Here is a 22,844-nt window from a genome sequence, read left to right as displayed (position 1 = left end):
AAGGATACGGAGCAACAGGAATTCTCATTCAATGCTGGTGGGAATGCTCAGAGGTACAGCCACTTTTGAGGACAGTTTGAAGGTAGTTATATATACGTTTAAACATACACTTATATGACCCAGCAATCCTTTTCTTAGCTGTTTACCCAAGTGAATTGAAAGCATATCTTCACACAGAAACCTGTACATTAATGTTTATAGAAACTGTATTCATCATTACCAGAAACTAGAAGGAAACAAGATGCACTTTAATTGTGAATGGTGAACAAACTGGTATAGCCATTCAATCGAATATAATTCAGCAATAAAAAAGAATGAGCTATTAACGTATGCTACAACATGATGAATCTTAAATTTAGTTTGCTAAATGAAAGAAGCCAGAACCCCAAAGCTACACATTGTATGATTTTATTTATATGACATTGTTAAAATAGCAGAAGTTAGGAGATGCAGAAGCTGTCGACTACAAAGAAACCAGCCTCACAGGGGAATTTTTAGGGTACAGGAGCTGCCTGATATACTGGTGTGACTGTTATATAATTTTATGCATTTGTCAAAACTCCTAGAAAAATGTACATTAGAAAGAGTTAAATTTATTGTATTAAAAGTTAAAAGTGTGATGTTGGGTCTTCTGAAGAATTAATGTAGATTATATTAAACTAGCAGTATTAAAAATACAAGACTTATCTTTAAATTAGCTTATCTAAATTACTTTGGAATATGGTATTTTGGCTGGATACTGTAACACTAAAGCCAAAAAGAACTACATGATCACTGTATTCTTGTTTAGGGATCACCAAACTTTTTCTGGAAGGAGCCAGATAGTAAATATTTTGTGAGTCTGTGTGCCATAGGGTCCCTGTCACAACTACTCAGCTCTGTTGATATGGCATGAAAGCAGTCATAGACAACACATAAACAAATGAGCATGACTGTGTTTCAATAAAACTTTATCCATGTGCACTAAAATGTGAATTTCATGTAATTTTCATGAAATATTCTGTTTTATCCCCCCAGTCATTTAAAAATGTAAAAATTACTCTCAGCCATACCAAAACAGGCAAAGGGCCAGAATTGCCCTGGGAGCTGTTTGCCAACCCCTGCTCTAGTAGATAAATGTGTTTCATACAGGGATATGGACTAACAATTCTGAAATTACATCTATATGAGAGTTGGATAAATAAGTAAATAAATTGTGGATAAAACAACCAGGTTTCTTATTGTCAGAAAAAAGAAGTTATAAAGAAACAAGACGGGAAAAAGCTAGAATGAACCCTGGGAAGTTGGATTAGAGTCTGAGATGACAGTTTTAATTCATGTTTATTTTAATATATACAGATAGATTAATTCAGAGATATAGATATATGAATATACGTGGGTTTGTATACACACATATTTCCTGTCTTTGCCCTCTGAAAGGGCCTAGAAGGAGTGACAACCCAATAGCAACAAGGACACCCAGCTCCCAGATCTAATACCTATCATGTATTTCTAAATACCTATTTTCTATGAAAGTTACCAGGGCTTTTTTCTTGGAGCAATAGCTAATTCTCGGGGTGGAGCAGGGAAAACAGAAGATTAGCATAAAACATCTTGTAGTGTGGAAAGTGAGGAATTGTTCAAGAAAGGTGAGGGGAATAGGGGCATATCAAAATAGAGACATAGATGTAGAGAACAAACCTATGGACAGCAAGAGGAGAAAGCGGGGGGGTGGTGGTGGTGGTGTGATGAATTGGGAGATTGGGATTGGCATCTATACACTAATGTATAAAATAGAAAATAAGAACCTGCTGTATAAAAAATAAATAAAAACTCAAAAAAAAAAAAAGGACACAGGAGCAACCTGAATGAGCCCCAGTGGCCATTTCTGGAATAATTTGAGCAATGAAATAAATAGCATTAGTATCAATTATAATCCAAACAATAAAATAAATATCCATGAGTCCACACTGATGTAAGTGAAACAATGAATGACTAACGGTGAGAATGGACCAATCTTCCTTACAGAAGAATCCTAAATAATAATTGTTGATATTGCCCGCTCCAGGAGATAGAGCTTAATTCTTCTCTTCTTGAGTGTGGGCTGGACTTGGTTTATGTCTAAGAATAGAGCATGGAAAAAAGAAATAGTAATTTAGGTGGAGAAATCTGGCAAATAACACCACCTTATTAGCAAAGTGATCAAGATTAACATCACTAGTGATAACTCATGTTGATAGCATGTATCCTTTGATATCAGGGGATGTGAAGGGCACGTCTGTGTCATATGGTTCCCCCAAACCCATAACCTTAGTCTAAACATGAGAATACATCAGACAAAACCAAATTGAGGGCTTCCCTGGTGGCACAGTGGTTGAGAATCTGCCTGCCAATGCAGGGGACACAGGTTCGAGCCCTGGTCTGGGAAGATCCCACATGCCGCGGAGCAACTAGGCCCGTGAGCCACAACTACTGAGCCTGTGCGTCTGGAGCCTGTGCTCCGCAACGAGAGGCCACAATAGTGAGAGGCCCGCGCACCGCGATGAGAGTGGCCCCCGCTTGCCACAACTGGAGAAAGCCCTCGCACAGAAACGAAGACCCAACACAGCCATAAATAAATAAATAATTTTTTTTAAAAATTGAGAAATTTTTTACAAAATACCTGACCAATATGTCAAGATCATGAGAAACAGGGAGAACAGAAACTTGTCACAGATTGGAGGAGACTAAGGAGAAATGATGACTAAATGCAACATGGTATCCTGTATTGGATCCTGGAACAGAAAAAGTACATTATTGGAAAAACTGGTGAAATCCAAATAAAGTCTGCAGTTTAGGTAATAGTATTGTACCAATGTTAATTTCTTGGTTTTTGCAAAATTTACTGTGGTTATATGAGATGTTAACATTAAGAGAAGCTAGGTGAAGGGTGAAGTTCCTGTGTACAGGAACGCTTTATCTTTGCAGTTTTTCTCTAAATCCTAAATACTAAAAAAAAAAAAAAAAAAACCAAAAAACAAAACTGTCAAGTTCTTAATTTTCAGCCTTTGGGCTTTTACCTGAGAGTTGGTGTGGTTCTAGGCCCCTTCCTTCTCATAGGTACTATTTATGACTCTCATCTTCTCAGGCAAGACAGCTGAAAATCGCTTCTGCTTTTCAGAGGCTTTTGCTGAGCTTTTTTTGTCCCTTCACCCTGCATAGTTTCAGACATTCTGCGAGTGTCTTGAGGGACCCATCAGGTCAGTTTTGCACCCATCGTGTCTCATTGAGTTTTGGCCTCTCAGATTATTAATTTTGTCCATCTAGCATAGTAAGACTGCCAAAACACTGCTGGTATATTTGTCCTCTGGCAGTGGACCTGTGACAAAGCATAGATTCTCATTTTGTTTTATTCTCAGAATCCACAAATGCCCCCAGGAAAATAACAGCTGCAGACTATTAACTCACCTCTCCCCTCAGGAATCTTGGCATCACTAGTACTGTTGTTTAAGCAGCTTTCTAATGCCTTTATATATATATATATATGTATACGTGTACACACACACACACACACAAACAACCCTGTCCTACTCAGAAGTGAAAGACAATCACATCACTTTTTTTTTTTTAACATCCTTATTGGAGTATAATTGCTTTACAATGGTGTGTTAGTTTCTGCTTTATAACAAAGTGAATCAGTTATACATATACATAAGTTCCCATATCTCTTCCCTCTTGCATCTCCCTCCCTCCCACCATCCCTATCCCACCCCTCTAGGTGGTCACAAAGCACCAAGCATATCTCCCTTTGCTATGCGGCTGCTTCCCACTAGCTATCTATTTTATATTTGGTAGTGTATTGGTTGTCCATTTTATTGGCATAGAGTTGCTTGTAGTAATCTCTCATGATCTTTTGTATTTCTGCAGTGTCAGTTGTTACTTCTCCTTTTTCATTTCTAATTCTATTGATTTGAGTCTTTTTTTCTTGATGCGTCTGGCTAATGCTTTATCTATTTTTTTTTATCTTCTCAAAGAACAAGCTTTATGTTTTATTGATCTTTGCTATCATTTCCTTCATTTTTTTTCATTTATTTCTGATCTGATCTTTATGATTTCTTTCCTTCTGCTAACTTTGAGGGTTTTTTGTTCTTCTTTCTCTAATTGCTTTAGGTTCAAGTTTAGGTTGTTTATTTGGGATGTTTCCTGTTTCTTAAGGTAGGATTGTATTGCTATAAAGTTCCCTCTTAGAACTGCTTTTGCTGCATCCCATAGGTCTTTGGGTCATCGTGTTTTCATTGTCATTTGTTTCTAGGTGTTTTTTTTATTTCTTCACTGATCTCTTGGTTATTAAGTAGTGTATTGTTTAGCCTCCGTGTGTCACATCACTTCTTTTAATTACCTTAATTTGTTTTGTCTCTGACCTGCCTTTCTCGAATGGAAGGTGGCTCATGTTGGCTTACACTGGACACTAAATCTCAGTATCTTAAGTGGTTTTACATTAAGAGCAGCCTGAACACAAACTCTTCAAATTAGTCTTTTTTTTTGTTTTGCCTATGTTCTTTCATTAAGTATATATTGAACATTTTTCCTCTAATAGCTACATGCTCTGTACCTTGCGCTGTGCAAAGCACTGGGGATATTTTCATGAAACCAGATTTTCCATAAGGAACCTGTATAATCCAGTGATTATTTTATAAACTAAAAAATGAGTGTGAAAGATTAAAACAGTGTGGCATAGTATATGATTAAGTATAAGAATAAAAAGCATAAGTAGGAAATGTTATTGTTCTTCCAGAGAAAAACTGAAATTATTTATATAGGAATAATAACTATTAAACATTCACTATAGTCCAGGTGCTATACATGTATTTATTATTCCATTTTATCCTCACAATAATCTTACAAAGTAAGTACTATTAAAAAGTACTATTTCAAAGATGAGGAACTGAGCCTCAGAAAAGTTGTGACTTCTATATAAGGTCACATGGCTACTTAGGTTGGTTGGAGCCAAGATTTGAGTCCAGATTAATACTATTTGATCTTAACCACTAAGCTCTACAGAGATAAACCCACAAAGTACAATCTGATACATATAAGCCTAATAATATGCCTAAACCTTAACATGTGAAAACAAGATCCATGTTCAGAAACAAACAGTAACATACCAGAGACACACATTATGAGCTGTACACTGAAACACACTCCCTAGACACAGGTCAGACCAAAGTCCATGTTGGACCTGCTTGAAGGAGAATGGTAGACCTTCAAGCATTCTCTACAGAGACCTTCTCTACAGAGAATGGTAGACCTTATTAAATATAAACATTAAGTTTTTTTACATTACGTCACAAAGAATTTTTAAAAGTAAAAAAGTATTTTTATTTCACAAAGAATTTAAATATGAGCCTTTTCTGGGGCAGTGAAAAAGTCCTTCAAAAATCATTAAATATTTGATTAGTACAGAGAAGTGTAAAACATAGTTTGCCAATCGTTTATAAATGAAGAGAACCCACCTCAAACAAGCTAATGGAAGTCAGTGATCACAAAAGATCCTATTGAAAATAAAACCCAGTTGAATGAGCAGAAAACACTCAGCATTTTGACTTAATTCAAGAAAATCTAAGATCATTTCAACAAAGACCCCAGTCCTTTTGCTATCGCATCTGAACCCCAGTTTCTGGTGCCTTTTGACAGAAATAAAGAGAATGTGACTTAATCCTATAAGCCTATACTCTCTAGAAATTCATGTTTTTATATAAAACTCATTCTGGAACTTGTTAGGTATAATCCAGTTAAAGCAGAAGGTTCTTGTTGGGCCAAATCGTGGAAAAAGCAGAATAGGAAGCATAGACTTTATCCTGAAATCCAGGAAGTCATGAAGTCAGATGCATTCAAAAGTTAGGGTAGGTGTTGAGTATTGTGACCAATAGAGAAAGTAAATCTATGACCTCTCTGTAGGAGAAAGCCACTGCTCAGCCCTAGTTAAGTGTTGCCATGTAGGAATTTCAGGCACAATGTTGCCAGATCTTCCAATTATTTTTAAAAGTACTGATTTTTATATAAATATGCCAAAATAGTATAATGAAAGAATAAATCAGGAAGGGTAGGGTATGTGATTTGCCAGGGAATAGTATGGTTTAAATTTTAATAGTTTGAAGTTGATTAGTAAGTTTAGCTGAGATGAATTGAGTTGCTACTACATACCAGCTGTGTGCTGTTTTATGAAGGCTCTGTCTGGAACCAGTTTGTTCAACAAATTACTTCTCTGTTAACAGTTTCCTGATAGGTTTCTTGTATTAGTAGAATTAGTATATGTAACATACTTAAAATGACACTGGCATATAGAAAGTGTTTAATAAATGTTTGCTTTTTTTTTTTTTTAAATCACTTCTCTGTGATGGTGATAAAAGGGAGATTATTATAAGTCTCACAAAGGAATTATGAGATTTATTACTTTTTTCCTCTGAAAAACCAACTTTTGGTTTTATTTCTCTATTGTATGTATTTTTCCTACATTATTAATTTTTGGTCTATATCATTTCTTTTCTTCTCCTTTCTGTGGAATTAATTTGCTTATCTTTCTCTCAAAAACTTTTGGTGACTATTCACATCATTAAATTTAGGCTTTCTCCTAATGTATACATGTATTTAAGACTATAGATTTCTTTCTAAGTAGTGTCATAATTTCACTACTATTTCTAATTTCCTTTGTAATTTTTCTTTTACCTTTGGGTTATTTAAAAGTGTATTTGTAGATTTCCAAACATTCTTTGGGTGGGGGAATTTTATTTTTTCTTTTTAAAAAAATGTTTTGCTTTATTCTGCTATGTCTTGAGTACACTTGATTTTTCAGTCTTCTGAAATTTTTGAGACCTTATTTATGCCCAGGATATGGTCATTTTTTATTCCAAGTACACTTAAGAAAAAACACATGATATCTGTTTTTGTGTGCTTGACAACTAGGCCACGTTTGCTAATGTGGTTCAGTTTTTCTTTATCCTTACTGACTTTTTTCTTGTCTACCAATTCTATCAGATACTGAGAGATACTTCTTTAAAATCTCCCAATATAATTTGCCTGTTTTAATTTGCCTGTTCTAACAATTTCAGCTTTGTATATTTTGGAGCTATGTGATTAGATGCATATAAATGGAATTATAGTATTTAATGTCTTTATTTCTAGTAATAATGTTTCTTTAGGTCTGCTTTATTTGATATTGCTATAGCTAAAATAGCTTTATATGCTTAGTGTTTTAGAGGAATGAAAATATATTTTTTCATTCTTACACTTTGAACCTTTCTGTTGATATTTAAGGGGATTTTTAAAATAGCATATATTGGCATTTTTATACAATGTGGCAATCATTGTGTTTTAATTGTAGTATTTAGTCTGTTCATATTAAACATACCTACTGATATATTTGGGTATAAATCTACTGTTTTCTATTCATTCTACCCCTTCTATATTATGTATTTCCTTCTATTTTGCCTCTTTTTGGCTTGAGCATGTATTATTTAATTTCCTACCACATTAACTTGTGCTACTTTCTTTTTTTATTATTTTGATGGTTACATTAAAGATTAAAAACAAGTATTTTTTTAAAGTTGAATATAAATGAACAGATTAATTTTATTATTTTCCTCCTCACTTAACATACTATTATTAGGCTGTTTTTATTGTTTGTATATTTTAAGCATCATATCGCATCATTATATTTTATATAGGTGATGCTCATTTAGATGTAATCATATTTTACCATTTTGTGGCTCTTCGTTATGCACTGCATCTCCAGGCTTCCTCTTTCATAATACTCTAGTTATTTCCTTTAGCATGCAATTCATTATTGAATTCTAGTACTTCCTTTAGCCTGCAATTCATTATTGCAGATGAATTCTACCAGGTTTATTGTTTTGTTTTTTTCTTTTGTTTGAAATTTTATTTTAACTCAGTTTATGGAAGATACTTTTTTCTGGTTATGGAATTCTAAGTTGGCAGTTATTTTCTTTCAGCACTTTCAAGCTATCATTCTATTGTTTTGGTAAAGTTATTGGTCATATTGTTGCTACTTTGAACACGTCATTTTTTAAGAAATTATTTATTTATTTATTTGGCTGTGCCGGGTCTTAGTTGCAGCACACGGGATCTTTTAGTTGCGGCATACGAACTCTTAGTTGTGGCATGTGAGATCTAGTTCTGTGACCAGGGATCGAACCCGGGCCCCCGGCATTGGGAGCACAGAGTCTTAGCCAGTGGACCACCAGGGAAGTCCTGAACATGTCATTTTTAATTTTTTGTGCTTTTAAAACTGATAACTATAACTCAGATACAGAATATTGCATAAGATATATGTTGCTAGATGATTTTTTCCAAGATGAGCATCTTAACCACCTGCCCCATCAGGATATAGAATCTCGCCAGCCATCCCAGTAGCCCTCTCTGTAGTCCCTTAAAATCACAGCCCTCCCTCATCTGTGAGAACAATCCAGTGTCCTGATTTTTATGGAAATTATTTCTTTACTTTTATAATATTATCCCCCAAGTGAGCATTTCTTTCTTTTTTTAAAAAATTTTAATGCAGTTTTTAAAGGCTACACTTCATTTACATTTATTATAAAATATTGGCTATATTCCCTGTATTGTACAATACATCCTTGTATCCTATCTTACACCCAGTAGTTTGTACATCCCTCTCTCCCATCCCTATATTGCCCTTCCACTCATTGCAAACCACTAGTTTGTTCTCTATACCTGAGAGTCTGCTTCTTTTTTGTTATATTCACTGGTTTGTTTTATTTTTTAGGTTCCACATGTAAGTGCTATCATATAGTGTTAGTCTTTCTCTGTCTGACTTATTTCACTTAGCATAATGCCCTCCAAGTCCATCCATGTTGTTGCAAATGGCAAAATTTCATTCTTTTTTATGGCTGAGTAGTATTCCATTGTATATATCTATACCACATCTTCTTTATGGCCACTTCTTGATGACTACTTATGTTGCTTCCATATCTTGGCAATTGTAAATAATGCTGCTATGAATATTGTGGTGCATGTGTCTTTTTGGTTTTTCTTTTTCTTTCAGATTTATACCCAGGAGTGGAACTGCTGGGTCATATGGTAGTTCTATTTTTAGTTTTTTGAGAAACCTCTGTACTGTTTTCCACAGTGGCTACACCAATTTACATAGCTACCAACAGTGTAGGAAGGTTCCCTTTTCTCCACATCCTCACTAACACTGTTATTTGTGTTCTTTTTGATGATAGGCATTCTGACAGTTGTGAGGTGACAACTCATTGTGGTTTTGATTTGCATTTTCTGATTAGTGATATTGACATGTGCATGTTGGCCATCTGTATTTCCTCTTTGGAAAAATGTCTTTTCAGTTCTTCTGCCCATTTTTAAATTGGATTTGTGTGTGTGTGTGTGTGTGTGTGTGTGTTGAGCTATTTATATATGTTGGATATTAATCCCTTATCCTTCATATCATTTGCAAATATTTTCTCCTCCCATTCAGTAGGGTGTCTTTTTGTTTTGTTGATGGTTTCCTTTGCTGTGCAGAAGCTTTTAAGTTTAATTAGGTCCCATTTATTTGTTTTTGTTTTTTTCCCTTTATTTTAGGAGGTGGATCCAAAAAAATTGCTGTGACTTATGTCATAGAATGTTCTGCCTATGTTTTCCTCTAGGAGTTTTATAGTATCTGGTCTTACATTTAGGTCTTTAATCCATTTTGAGCTTATTTTTGTATGTGATGTTAGAGAATGTTCTAACTTCATTCTTTTACATGTAGCTATCCAGTTATCCCAGCACCACTTATTCAAGAGACTGTCTTTTCTTCATTGTATATTCTTGCCTACTTTGTCAAAGATTAATTTACCATAAGTGTGTGTGTTTATTTCTGGGCTCTCTATCCTGTTGCATGAATCTATGTGTCTGTTTTGTGCCAGTACCATATTTTTTTTGATTGCTGTAGCTTTGTAGTATAGTCTGAAGTCAGGGAGTTTGATTCTTCCAGCTCTGCTCTTCTTTATATTGTTTTGGCTAATTGGAGTCTTTTTTGTTTCCATACAAATTTTAAAATTATTTGTTTTAGTTCTGTGAAAAGTGCCATTGGTATTTTGATAGGGATTGCATTGAATCTGTAGATTGCCATAAGTAGTATGGTCATTTTAACAATATTGATTCTTAATGTATCTTTTTTTAATTATTCAAACAGAAAGTCACAAAATGATAATCATCCTCATCAGTTCACTCAGTCCTATGTAATTAATTTTTTTATCTTGATATTTGTTAGCACTTTTATGAATTCATCAGTTTTCCATTAGAGTTCTGAAAATGCTTATTCATTCAGTTCAGCAGTATAATCAGTTACCAGAAACCTGTACTTGTCAGAGTCTTTTCCATGAATTCCTTGAAGATGAAACCCTTTTATACGAACATTTTTGCAAAAGCATCAGAGTACACCCAGAACTATCTGTAAATGACAAAAGACTTAAAAATGACCACGGTTAAAGATTCGTTGAAAGTTCATAACAATGCAATTGACAAGGAAATTTAATTATTTCTGAGATATACATTTTAAAGTAATAACTAGAATTATGACTTATAACATTATACCAGAACATATAAGATTTTTAGGAATTTCATGTAATGTCTGAAACATTTATATTAACATATTTCCATACAAATAACCCAAAGAAACTTTAGTATTAGTATTTTTTAAATTTTTTTAATTTAATTTAATTTATTTTTTTATACAGCAGGTTCTTATTAGTCATCAATTTTATATACATCAGTGTATACATCCCAATCGCCCAATCCCAATCGCCCAATTCAGCACACCACCATCCCCAACCCCCAACAGCTTTCCCCACCTGGTGTCCATACGTTTGTTCTCTACATCTGTGTCTCAACTTCTGCCCTGCAAACTGGTTCATCTGTACCATTTTTCTAGGTTCCACATACATGCTTTAATATACGATATTTGTTTTCCCTTTCTGACTTACTTCACTCTGACTTACTTCACTCTGACAGGATCTCTAGATCCGTCCATGTCTCAACAAATGACTCAATTTTGTTCCCATTTATGGCTGAGTAATATTCCATTGTATATATGTACCACAACTTCTTTATCCATTCATCTGTCAATGGGCATTTAGTTTGCTTCCATGACCTGGCTATTGTAAATAGTGCTGGCTATTGTTTTTTGGAAGAGTTTGAGAAGGATGGGTGTTAGCTCTTCTCTAAATGTTTGATAGAATTCACCCATGAAGCCATCTGGTCCTGGACTTCTGTTTGTTGGAAGATTTTTAATCACAGTTTCAATTTCATTACTTGTGATTGGTCTGTTCATATTTTCTATTTCTTCCTGGTTCAGTCTTGAAAGGTTATACCTTTCTAAGAATTTCTCCATTTCTTTCAGGTTGTCCATTTCATTAGCATAGAATTGCTTGTAGTAGTCTCTTAGGATGCTTTATATTTCTGTGGTGTCTGTTGTAACTTCTCCTTTTCCATTTCTAATTTTATTGATTTGAGTCCTCTCCCTCTTTTTCTTGATGAGTCTAGCTAATGGTTTATCTTCTCAAAGAACCAGATTTTAGTTTTATTGGTCTTTGCTATTGTTTTCTTTGTTTCTATTTCATCTATTTCTGCTCTGATGTTTATGATTTCTTTCCTTCTGCTAACTTTGGGTTTTGTTTGTTCTTCTTTCTCTAGTTCCTTTAGGTGTAAGGTTAGATTGTTTATTTGAGATTTTTCTTGTTTCTTGAGGTAGGCTTGTATAGCTATAAACTTCCCTCTTAGAACTGCTTTTGCTGCATCCCATAGGTTTTGGATTGTCATGTTTTCATTGTCATTTGTCTCTACGTATTTTTTGATTTCCTCTTTGATTTCTTCAGTGGTCTCTTGGTTATTTAGTAACGTATTGTTTAGCCTCTATGTGTTTGTGGGGTTTTTTGTTTGTTTTTGTTTTTTTTGCGGTACATGGGCCTCTCACTGTTGTGGCCTCTCCCATTGCGGAGCACAGGCTCTGCATGCGCAGGCTCAGCGGCCATGGCTCATGGACCCAGCTGCTCCACGGCATGTGGGATCTTCCCGGACCGGGCACGAACCCGTGTCCCCTACATCAGCAGGTGGACTCTCAACCACTGTGCCACCAGGGAAGCCCAACTTTTTTGTTTGTTTGTTTGGTGTTTGTGTTTTTTACATTTTTTTTCCTTTTAATTCATTTCTAATCTCATAGTGTTGTGGTCAGAAAAGATGCTTGATATTATTTTAATTTTCTTAAATTTACTGAGGCTTGATATGTGACCCAAGATGTGATCTATCCTGGAGAATGTTCCATGTGCACTTGAGAAGAAAGTGTAATCTGCTGTTTTTTGATGGAATGTCCTATAAATATCAATTAAATCTATCTGGTCTATTGTGTCATTTAGAGCTTCTGTTTCCTTATTTATTTTCATTTTAGATGATCTGTCCATTGGTGTAAGTGAGGTGTTAAAGTCCCCCACTATTTTTGTGTTACTGTCGATTTCCTCTTTTATAGCTGTTAGCAGTTGCCTTATGTACTGAGGTACTCCTATGTTGGGTGCATATATATTTATAGTTGTTATCTCTTTTTCTTGGATTGATCCCTTGATCATTATGTGGTGTCCTTCCTTGTCTCTTGTAACATTCTTTATTTTAAAGTCTATTTTATCTGATATGAGTATTGCTACTCCAGTTTTCTTTTGATTTCCATTTGCATGGAATATCTTTTTCCATCCCCTCACTTTCAGTCTGTATGTCTCCCTAGGTCTGAAGTTGGTCTCTTGTAGACAGCATAAATATGGGTCTTGTTTTTGTATCCATTCAGCGAGCCTGTGTCTTTTGGTTGGAGCATTTAATCCATTCATGTTTAAGGTAATTATTGATACGTATGTTCCTATTACCATTTTCTTAATTGTTATCGGTTTGTTTTTGTAGGTCCTTTTCTTCTCTTGTGTTTCCCACTTAGAGAAGTTCCTTTAGCATTTGTTGTAGAGCTAGTTTTGTGGTGCTGAATTTTCTTCATTTTGCTTGTCTGTAAAGCTTTTGATTTCTCTGTCGAATCTGAATGAGATCCTTGCCAGGTAGAGTAATCTTGGTTGTAGTTTCTTCCCTTTCATCACTGTAAGTATATCATGCCACTCCCTTCTGGCTTACAGAGTTTCTGCTGAGAAATCAGCTGTTAACCTTATGGGAGTTCCCTTGTATATTATTTGTCATTTTTCCCTTGCTGCTTTCAATAATTTTTCTTTGTCTTTAGTTTTTGCCAATTTGATTACTGTGTGTCTTGGCATGTTTCTCCTTCAGTTTATCCTGTATGGGACTCGCTGCCCTTTCTGGACTTGGATGGCTATTTCCTTTCCCATGTTAGGGAAGTTTTCAACTATAATCTCTTCAAATATTTTCTCTGGTCCTTTCTCTCTCTCTTCTCCTTCTGGGACCCCTATAATACGAATGTTGTGTTTAATGTTGTCCCAGCGGTCTCTTAGGCTGTCTTCCTTTCTCTTCATTCTTTTTTCTTTATTCTGTTCCACAGCAGTGAATTCCACCATTCTGTCTTCCAGGTCACTTACCCATTCTTCTGCCTCAGTTATTCTGCTATTGATTCCTTCTAGTGTAGTTTTCATTTCAGTTATTGTATTGTTCATCTCTGTTTGTTTGTTCTTTAATTCTTCTAGGTCTTTGTTAAACATTTCTTGCATCTTCTCGGTCTTTGCCTCCATTCTTTTTCCGAGGTCTTGGATCATCTTCAATATCATTATTCTGAATTCTTTTTCTGGAATCTTGCCTATCTCCACTTCATTTAGTTGTTTTTCTGTGGTTTTATCTTGTTCCTTCATCTGGTACATAGCCCTCTGCCTTTTCATCTTGTCTATCTTTCTGTGAATGTGTTTTTTTGTTCCACAGGCTGCAGGATTGTAGTTCTTCTTGCTTCTGCTGTCTGCCGTCTGTTGGAAGAGTCTATCTTAGAGGCTTGTGTAAGTTTCCTGATGGGAGGGACTGGTGGTGGGCAGAGCTGACTGTTGCTCTTGTGGGCAGAGCTCAGTAAAACTTTAGTCTGCTTGACTGTTGATGGGTGGAGCTGGGTTCCCTCCCTGTTGGTTGTTTGTCCTGAGGCAACCCAACACTGGAGCCTACCTGGGCTCTTTGGTGGGGCTACTGACAGACTCTGGGAGGGCTCACGCCAAGGAATACTTTGTAGAACTCCTGCTGCCAGTGTCCTTGTCCCCATGTTGAGCCACAGCCACACCCCACCTCTGCAGGAGACCCTCCGACACTAGCAGGTAGGTCTGGTTCAGTCTCCCCTGGGGTCAGTGCTCCTTCCCCTGGGTCCTGATGCACACACTACTTTGTGTGTTCCCTCCAAGAGTGGAGTCTGTTTCCCCTAGTCCTGTCGAAGTCCTGCAATCAAATCCCACCAGGCTTCAAAGTCTGATTCTCTAGGAATTCCTCCTCCCGTTGCTGGGCCCCCAGGTTCAGAAGCCTGCCGTGGGGCTCAGATCCTTCACTCCAGTGGGTGGACTTCTGTGGTGTAAGTGTTCTCCAGTCTGTGAGTCACCCACCCAGCAGTTATGGGATTTGATTTTACTGTGATTGTGCCCCTCCTACCATCTCATTATGGCTTCTCCTTTGTCTTTGGATGTGGGATATCTTTTTTGGTGAGTTCCAGTGTCTTCCTGTCAATGATTGTCCAGCAGCTAGTTGTGATTCTGGTGTTCTCACAAGAGGGAATGAGAACACATTCTTCTACTCCACCATCTTGGTTCCTCTTTTAATGTATATTAATTTTCTATTAGTCCATAGGCTCCTTCTCTATTTCTCTTTTGTTCTGCACTGTATTTTCCTCTGGCATATTTTATTTATTGAAAGAACTGTATCATTTGTCCTGTTGAATTTCCCATAAGATTTTGCTGATATCATTCCCTTGGTGTTAAACATGTTCTTTTGTCTTCAGTATTACCTTTAAATTGGTCAGGGTATCTAGAAGCTTAACCATGTTCAGCTTTTATTTTCAAGAGTCGTGCTGTGTCTTTCATCATTGACCATATAATGCCTGATCCATTCATATTCATTCATATTTATTCATATTCTCTATCTCTATCTCTATCTCTATGTTTCTCTGTCTCTTCATAGCAATTCCAATTCCAAGATGCATTGCATAGGACTTACAAAACTGGTACTATTACAACTTTGACATCCATTCTTTATTTTCTGGAATATTTCTAAAAAGAGAAACTGCTTCATCTGTTTGTTTTCTCTGTGGCACTGTCCATATTTGAGAAACAAAATAAATTATCTCTTTTTTAGTATTCATAATGAAAATGTTTTGTCTTTTTTTCCCCTCCTAAAACTTTTTATGAAGTTTACCCATGTATGATATTTTGTGTGTGTGTGTGAATTTTTTTTTCCTGAACTTTTAGAAGGGACATATGATTTAGATTTACTTTTCTAACTTTGTAGCTTGAGAGCTCTTTTCTTCTGTTTTTGTCATTTGTTCCTAAATATGGCAACTTAGAGATTTCCAGGCTTGCTTTTTCTTCCCAACTTTTATATAGAATTTTTCTTCTTTTAATTTTGCTCCCCTGATCAATTTGGATTCTTTTCCCAGATGTTTTTATTCAGTGTAAAGTTTTGTCTTGAAAGGTGACTTCGGCATGTTAGTTTTGAGAGTTAATGGGTCCCAGACTGCTCTAGCCCCTTCAGAATTTCCTGTAAACTCTTCATACTCATCACTATGGAAGTAGGAAAACTTCTTCCAGTTGCTCTTCTTAAATTGGCCTACTGAGGGTTTTTTTCCCACTTCTGAGCTTTTGAGTGAAAATCTCTTTTGTTATTTTGAAGTTACCTGATTTATCATATACCTCAGTGCTTTCCTCTGATTTCTCCTCCAGATGTCTCCTGGACATGTCTCTCCTCCAAAATGTCTCTTGTAACAACTGTGGTTTGTTCTCATCTCATATTTTGGGGTTCATGTGAATATCTTGTCACTTCCTTTTGTTGCAGATGTTTTCCGTGGATTTTTTTCAAGTACTATATTCTAGGTCCTTAACGTTTTTTAAAATTTCAGTACAACATACTTTAATCCTAAATTCTAGGTTCTCACAAAGTGAACCCATGTGTGAACAGCATCTGAGTCAGAGACACGACATTACTAACACCCCAGAAGCGCCTCTGGTGCCTTGTTTCCATCATTATGTGCCCCACTGTTCTAATATCTAACCACATATAGATTAGTTTTGTGTGGTTTTGAACATTTTGTAAATGGAATCACACAGTATGTTTCTTTGGATCTGGTTTCTTTGGTTGATCGTTATGTTTGTGACATGCATACACTTCATTTTTATTGCTATGTAGCAGGAGTCAGCAAATTATGGCCTATGGGCAAAATTCAGAGTTTTAAATTGCATTTAAAATTTTATTGGAACATTGGTAGGCTCATTTATTTATATGTTATCTATGGCTGTTCTTAAGCTACAACAGCAGAGTTGAGTAATTGTGATAGAGACCACATAACATACAAAACATATATACTATCTGGCCCTTTACAAGAATAGTTTGTCCGCCCATTTTTTTGTTTTTTGTTGGTTTTTTTTGCGGTACACGGGCCTCTCACTGTTGTGGCCTCTCCCATTGCAGAGCACAGGCTCCAGACACACAGGCTCAGCGGCCATGGCTCACGGGCCCAGCCGCTCCACGGCATGTGGGATCTTCCCAGACCAGAGCACGAACCCGTGTCTCCTGCATCGGCAGGCGGACTCTCAACCACTGCGCCACCAGAGAAGCCCTGTCAGCCCCTGTTTTAATAGTATTCTAATAAGAATACCATCATTTATCAATTTATTCTACTTTTTATTTGGGGCTAATACTAATAGTGCTGTTATCAACATTATTGTATATGTTCTTTGATGAACATATGTGTACATATTCCTCTTCATTATATACCTGAAATAGAATTGCTGAATCATAAGGAATGTGCATATTCTTCTCTAGAAGACACTGCCAAAGAGATTTTCAAAGTGTTCCAGTATCAGTGATTGAGAGTTCTAATTTCTACATATCCTTGCTAATTCACTGTACTTTCTAGGTTTTTTTGTTTGTTTGTTTGTTTTCATTATAGCTATTCCAGAGGGTATGAATTGATAATGTTTCATGGTTTTGTTTTGCATATTCTAAAACTGTTATTGGGTACATACAGGTTTAGAGTGTGTTTTTGTTCTGACTGATAGACCTATTCATTGTTGTAAAATGTCTTTATCTCTAGGAAAGATTTTGCCTTCAAATAGAGTTTATCTGACTTATTATAAGCCAACCAAGTTTCTTTTTGTTAATGTTGCTTTGTATTTTTCATCCTTTTACTTTCACCCTTTCTCTGTCCTTACATTTAAGGTATGTGTCTTATATAGTTGGGTTTTTTATTATTCAGTTTTCCCCTTCTTTATTTGGTGTCATCATTTAGTTTACTGATATTGTTGGGCTTTTATCTCCTTCGTACCTCCTTTAACAAGCAGACTTTTTACCCTTTAATTTAGGATATATATTTGCTTATTATTATTTTAATAGTTGTACTATAAAATACATCTATCCTTTATTATAGTCTAAGTTTTTTTATTTTTCCAGTTTCCTGATAATGCTAGAATTTTAGAACATTTACACCCCATTTACATCACTTTCCCCTTTAAAGTTATTGTTGCCAAGCATTTTAGATTCCACAATGCATTGATAGTACTGATATACAGTAATGTTCATTTATATTTGCCTCTATATTGTTTTTTTATAGTAATATTTATATTGATCTACATACTCATCTTTTTTGTTGCTCTTTATTTTTGGATTCTTTTTTTAATTTGGATCATTTCCCATTTGCCTGAAGAATTCTCTTTAGTGTTTTTTTTTTAGGCCTACCTTTGGAAAATTTTTTTTTTTCCATTTATTTGTTGCTCTTTATTTTTGGATTCTTTTTTTAATTTGGATCATTTCCCATTTGCCTGAAGAATTCTCTTTAGTGTTTTTGATGCAGGCCTACCTTTGGAAAATTTGCTTATTTCCATTTACTTATTATTTATTAATTATTTATTTACATATCTACTAAATCTGTGAAAGACTGTTGGCAGATGTTTTTCTTCCTGTACTTTAAAAATGTCATTCTGTTATCTTATGGCTTTATCATTCCCTTGAGAAGTCAGTTGTCAGTCTTACCCCTGCTACGTTGAATGTAATGTCCTTTATCTCTGGCTTCTTTTAGTATTTTCTCTTGCCTTTATTTTCAAAAATTTGGTTTTATGTATTATCCTCTGCTCAGGATGCTCAGAGCTTTTTGAATATATAAATTCCTGACATAAATTAGTTTGGGAAATTCTAGCCTGTTATCTCTTCATATATGCTGTATGACTGCTCCTTTATTCCTTACTTTTTGTGTGTCCGGTTATATCTGTTATACCTTTTGATTGTCTCCCACATGTGTTTTGCATTCCTTTCTGTATTTATCATTCTGTTTTGTCTTTTATTGTGAATGTTTCCTGTGAACCTATCTTCTAGTTCACTGATCTTGTCTTCTGCTGTTTCCAATATGCTGTTCATCCATCTATTAAGTTTTTTTTAATTTCAGCTACTTAATTTTTAGATATAAAATGGCTTAGATATATTTTTATAGATGCCAATTTTTTGAACTCCTTAATCTTTATTTCTATTTTGTCCAAATTTTCATTTATTTTCTTAAACATGTTGATCATAATTATTTTAAAGTGCTTGTTTCCTGACTCCAATACCTGGGTTAAATTTGTGATTTGCTTCCTTTGTCTTTTTACTTTCGCTTACTAATCATGTTGTTCTGACTCTTTATGTACCACTTATTTTATAATTAAATTTTAGATATTATGTTTAAAACAAGTTCAGATTTTTCCAGGTGATGAAAGGGTTCCCTCTCTCCTCTACTAGACAGGTAGCATCATAGACCGATAACCTTGATTTAAAAGAGACTGAATTGGGTTGAGGCTATGTTGATGTTTTGGTAAATCTCAGTTTACCTTTAATCAAACTTTTGCTGAATCTCAGTTCAGCCATCTTTTTTAGGCATGAGCCTCCCGTGTTTTCAATTTAGAGCCTTTCATGTCTTTGTCTTCTCAGTACCAAGAAACCGAGACAGCTTCCATCCTGCTTGTCAGAGGTTTTAGGCTTAGTTCCTTATATTCCCACAGCAGGGAACTTCAGAAATTATTCATGTATTTGAGTCCCCTCTAGTCTCTGTTTTTGTGACACCAGTTCTGCATAGTCACCAAGATGTCTGCTGGTTTCTCTGTCCACCAGCACCAGCTTTATGGCTAGTTCCAGCTATTCTCAGAAATAGGTGTCCTCAGGGAAAATGTGATTGCAAATGGTCAACTGTCAATTCGCTACTTTCCAGGGCTTTCAACTCTCACCTGCTGTGTTATCAAAGTCTTTCTTCCTGATGGATGTTTGTCTTTTAAGTACCATCTGATTATATGAGATAGTTCTTTTGCTTTTCAGTCATTTTTGGATTAACTTTTTGCCGCCAACCTGGCACACCTTGAAAATTTAGCAAATATCTTGACAAGGACCTTTCATGTGTTTGAGGCTCTTCTAGTCTTCAGTTTTACGTCTCTAGCCTAGTGTGATCCACAGAAAAATTCTGCTGGATGCTCTATCCCCAGAAATAAGCTTTGCCTGAGCCAAGACCAAGTTTTTTAGCTTAGCTAGTCCAGATTGTTAAGAGTCTTCAGTTTAAAAATATAGTTCCTTAAGTGTCAATATTACTTCTAGGGTTTTTGCTTCTTGTGTTTTCAAGGCCTCTTGCCCTGGCAGATCTTTATTTCTTAAGCACCATAAGACGGTACTAATATCTGCTCTACTTTTCAGATACTTTTGAGTTATCTACCTAGTAGTCCCAGGCAGCTTCATAAATCAATAAATGTCATGATTGAGAGCCTAGTTGTATATCTAAGGCCTCATAAAACTCTAGTTTCATCACCCCACTCCTACAACCATCAAAAGCTTTGTTAGTTTCTCTGTGTCACAGCAATGACCCTTGTCCTAATCCAAGCCCTGGTTCTCAGCCTTTTGTCCACACTCAGAATGTGCAAATGCTTTGAGGAAAAACAGAAGTGCATATCATTAGCCCACTTGTCTGCACCTTTCTAATAACTTAAACAATATAAACTTTTTATTTTTTTCTGGCCTTTCTAGATTTTAGCAAGAGCATTGGTCTGCCATGAATTATTTCACCTAACCTAAAAACAAATTTCTATATGTTTTATGAGGAGATTTGTACCTCTTGTGTGTTTGTTTTTTATTGCTGCCATAACAAATTACCATAAATTTGGTGGCTCAAATTAATTATATTACATTTCAGTAGACCTGAATTTCAACATGTGTCTCACTGGGCTAAAATCAAGGTGTCTGTTTTCTACTTAGTGTTTCCAGGGGTGGATCCATTTCCTTGCTTTTTCCAGCTTCTGGCAACTGCCCACATTTCTTGGCTTGTGGCCACTTTCCTACACTTGCAAAGCCAGCAACATTGCATCTCCCTAACTCTTATTCTTAGTCACATCTCCCTCTGTCTAACCACAGCCACAAAAGGTTTCTCTGCCTTAAAGAGCTTATTTGATTAGATTGGGCCCACCCAAATAATCCAAGGTAGTCTCTTCTTATCAATATCCTTAACCTTAATCAAATCTGCAAAATCCCCTGCTGCCATGTGAGGTAACATATTCACTGGTTCTGGGAATTAAGGCATGGACATCATTGGGAACCATTATTTTGCCCACCACAATGCCACTAACATCTTCCTGGAATACCCTTCTCTGGCAATTGTTAAAATTTTTTTTTTCTTTGTCATATATTTTCAGCAGTTAAATATTATACACTTAGGTGTGGTTTTCTTTGTATTTATTCAGTTTGACATTTATAGTGCTTCTCAATAAGCACACATTAGACTTGGTCTCTGTGTGCCATATGTCTCTTAAGGTCTTTTATTTTCATTCCTGGGCATTTTCTAATGGGCATGTTTTATATTACGAATATATTTCAGTCTGTGACTTGCATATTTGTTTTTTTAACAAGAGTCCTTTTGTGAATACAAGTTCTTAATTTAATGTATCTCAGTTACTTTTGGTTACTTTGGTTCTTTTGGTTAGTACTTTGGTTAGCACTTTCTTTACCCCATGTAAGAAAACTTTGGCTAACCATGGTTCTAAAAATATTCTCCTATTTTAAAAATCTTTAATTGTGTTGCCTTTCACATTAAATCAACAATGCATGTGGATTTGATTTGTATGTATAATGTGAGATTTGGATCAAGATTCATTTTATCCCCATATGATTAAGATCCAGCATCTTTCTCCAAACAGCCATTCTTTTCCTCACTGTATTTACATGGAGATAGTCCTGGATGCTGTTCTGTTCGATTGGGAGTTTAGATACATAAGTCTGTTTCTGAATTGTCTTCTATTTCATTGGTTTAATTGTCTAATTTTGTATTAATACCATACTTTCTCAGTTGCTGTAGGTTTATAATAACTTGATATCCCATGGCATAAGTCCTTCAGCTTTATTTTTGTTTGCAAATTGCTGTGATTATTCTTGGTTCTTTGTATTTTTATCTGCATTCCAGAGTCAACTTTTCAGTTTTAAAAACCCTGCTAGGATTTTGATTGGGATTACATTAAATCTGTGCTTTGAGTAGGGGAGAACTGTTATCTTACCAGCATTGAGTCTTTCAATCCACAAAAATGGTGACTTTTAAAATTAATTTAGATCTTTAATTTCTTCCAATTATGTCACAGTTTTTATTTTAGAAGGCTTGCATGTATTTCGGTAGGTTTAATCCTAGATGTTTGATATTTATTATGCTATTATAAATTGTATCTTTTAAAATTCTGTCATCTGTTTGTTCTTGGTATGATGACTTCTTAGAATAGATTTTTGTATAGTGACCTTGTGTCCAGTGACCTCCTTACAGTCACATATTAATGTTAATAAATGGTAGATTTTTGGGTATTTACGTATGTAATCATAACATCTGTAAATAATGACATTTTTATTTCTTCCTCTTTAATCTTTATGCCTTTTATTTATTTATTTTGCCTTATTACATTATCCAGTGTTTCCAGTATCCAATAGAAGTGGTTATAGAAAGGGCATCTTGTCTTGTTTGCCATCCAAAGAGAAAGCTTTTTATAATTCTACATTAAGTATGATGATTTATGTAGACTTTTTGTGGGCATTCTTTTCCTGATTACAGAAGTTTCTTGTATTCCTTATCTTCTAAGCATTTTTTAAAAATTATAAATGTATGAGTTTTATCACATTGCATCTATTGAGGTGATTATATGCTTTTTCTCCTTATTTTAATGTGGTAAATTACTTAATTTTCAAATGTTAAACCATACTTGCATACTTGGAACAAAATGCTTGGTCATAATTTTTTAAAAATATATCACTGGTTTCAATTTGCTAGTATTTTTCCTAGGATTTTTACATCTAAGTTAATGATAGTGATTGGTATGTAAGTTTCCTATCTTGTGATGTCCTTCTCAGGTTTTGGCTGGCCTCATAAAAATGAGTTGGAAAATATTCCCAATTATTCTCTGTAAGAGTTTGTGTAAGATTATTTATTTCTTAAATGTTTTAAATAAGCCCATCTTTGACAGTTTTGAATAATGGATTTAATTTGCTAATTTCATTTTATTGTGGCCAGGAAACATCTTTGTACGATTTTAGTCCTTTTAAATTTATTGAGCCTCATTTTATGATCTAACATAATATGGTCTCTTCTGGAGAATTTCCCATGTGTATTTGAGAAGAATGTATATTCTGCTGTTGTCTGATAGAGTGTTCAGTAGATGCCTGTT

General features: G+C 35.2%; 1 protein-coding gene across 2 annotated transcripts in view; it reads left to right on the top strand.

Moving 5' to 3' along the window:
* The window catches only part of SPATA6 (spermatogenesis associated 6), a 140,734-nt gene that overhangs the window by 102,231 nt on the left and 15,659 nt on the right, over window positions 1-22,844 (top strand). The gene's annotated exons all lie outside the window — the stretch shown is intronic.

This window comes from Neophocaena asiaeorientalis, unplaced genomic scaffold (assembly GCF_003031525.2).
Source record: "Neophocaena asiaeorientalis asiaeorientalis breed wild unplaced genomic scaffold, Neophocaena_asiaeorientalis_V1.1 scaffold138, whole genome shotgun sequence".
Classification (NCBI taxonomy): Eukaryota; Metazoa; Chordata; class Mammalia; order Artiodactyla; family Phocoenidae; genus Neophocaena; species Neophocaena asiaeorientalis.
The sequence above is the reverse complement of the archived record's forward strand: the minus strand, read 5'-3'. Positions and strand labels throughout refer to the sequence as shown.